Source organism: Micropterus dolomieu, linkage group LG01 (assembly GCF_021292245.1).
Source record: "Micropterus dolomieu isolate WLL.071019.BEF.003 ecotype Adirondacks linkage group LG01, ASM2129224v1, whole genome shotgun sequence".
NCBI lineage: Eukaryota > Metazoa > Chordata > Actinopteri > Centrarchiformes > Centrarchidae > Micropterus > Micropterus dolomieu.
Window position 1 is genome coordinate 54,237,360 of NC_060150.1, and position 2,378 is coordinate 54,239,737.

Here is a 2,378-nt window from a genome sequence, read left to right on the forward strand (position 1 = left end):
AGGGTGAACAGGTACTGTCCTTTAGTATCCTTTGGGCTCTGCGCGAGCACCTCACCTCACCGACATCACTGATGCTCCTGAAATGGGTACCAATGATCTTCTGAGCAGTTTTAATCACCCGCTGCAGAGCCCTCCGGTCCTGCACCGTGCACATCCCATGCCCGTGTGTGATGTTTCCAGTTAGGATGTTTTCTATTGCTCCTCTGTAAAAGCTGACAAGAACTTGGCACGGGAATTTGGCCTTCTTAAGCTTCCTCAAGCTTCCGTTTCTGAGCTTTCTTCACCAGCATGGATATGTGTGAGTGACCTCACTTCCCCTTTCTATATCAGCAACATGCATTTCTCATTGAGCTCTACAGTAGCACTGCCTGCTCTGTGTTACTGCAGTGAAAAATGTAGTTGTACCTGTGCTGTTTTTCTATCAGGTGTATATAGTCAAACACTGCACACTAACAGAGGCATGTGTGTCTCCAGAAGTTCACTACTGCTGTGGTTCTCAAACTTTTTCACATCAATGACTCCTAAACTGACATATATTAGACCACGGACCCCCATTTGAAAATTTGATTAAATCCTAAGGTCCCTCATCTGATTGCATTTTTGCTTTTAAATGTTTTATTACGAAACATGTATGAAACCTATGACCAAAATAGTCATACATTCTGTCTTTGTGTTACTTATGGATGGACTGATAGTGAAAAGAATCTATTCCCATTTTTGCTGGGGACCCCTGAAACCCTCTCAAGGACCCCTGGGGGTCCCCGGACCCCACTTTGAGAACCACTGCACTAATGGCCATTTCTTGCACGTACAAGAGTCATGAAGAAGATGTTGAATCACAATTTGGTCCTGAACAAAGTCATCCATGGCAGAATCCTGAATATTTTCAGTCCTGCATGTTTGCACATCGCTCTGTTTCTTTGCAAGTTACTGCCAACAACTGTCGATCAGTGGAAATGTGTGTAATCATCAGCAGGAATGTGTAATGCTTTAGTCCTGTGATGATGGGTGAATGTTTGTCCTCCTCCTGCAAGAGACAAACACAACTGGGACTCACTCATAAAACATCGCTGTTTATGCATCATGCAAAGCAACAGTAAGAATAATAAAGATTCATTTCAACTTGGACACTTGAGTTTAACAGACATTCATCTGTGCATAATGTAAAGAGGAAGGAAGCATAATGTGCATAATTTAAAGAGGGCAGCTTTTAACACATCAGTGTCTGTTAAACATCCTCCCCTTTTCATTAGGAATGTTTACAGTGACTTACTGACATACAGGATTTCTCATGTATCTGATCTACCTGCTGATGTGACTTAACAGACGTAAGGAGCAGCTATGAGTTTAACAGCAGCGAGTGGATTTGTTGTCCTTCTCCTCTCTGTACAAGGTACTGTACATCTCCATTTATACTGTGAAGCATTTGGCACATTTGATGTGTGGTGTTATGAAATGTGGTGTGATCTCTGCAACACCAGACATTTACTTCTTTTTCTTTCCAACAGAGAGCTGCGTCTGTTTTTTACACCAGCAGCATCTCTATATGTTTAACAATGTAAACTTTATAAACTCAAGTTCACAAAATGTTGATTATGAACAATCTGAATTGTGTCGACTTTTGAAAGCCATCACCAGTCAAATGCTTAAAATATTATCTGATACAGTTTACCTCATAAACACAGCAATACATTTAACTGCCACTTTTATAAAAAGACAAACAGCATGGATAAACAGCTGAAATATTTGGTTAAAGGTACTGGATAAACTAATGTTGATGACGAGGAAATACATTTTGAGCTGCTATACTAATATCTCACTTACTCACTCTTAGTACTATGTTCTGAGGGCCACTCTGTATATCCAGACCTTATAAACCTTTTGGGGCTTGACATTAACACCCGCCAACCTGCCAAATGCGGGTGGATTTCCGTCGTGGCGGGTAACACAGTGACTCCCACTAGCCACTTCAGGGGGTGGTGAACAGTAGTCTCTATGTGACACTACGACACTACAACTCCCATGAGTACTACCTGCACATAGTGTTTGCTCATTGGTCCATTAGTGAAGCCTATTGTCTTGTGCGTTACTGACCGACCACACTGTAAACAAGAAGACGTTGTGGAGATTAAAGTAGCAGACGGCCGTGGTGGCCTGAGTGCTGTGTTGGTCTGACGGTAATTATCAACTTAACCAGCGGCAGCGATGACAAAGCAAGTTTTTTTAATAGCAGGAGAGTCCACACAACTGTCTCACTCTCTCACCTCTCTCGCGAGGGTGTGTTCGCCAAATATGACATCCAGACTTTAGTCAAAGAGAATATAAAAGAATAATCTGTCACAGGGCAGCCACAGTCCCATAAGCCGCTTTTCCATTAC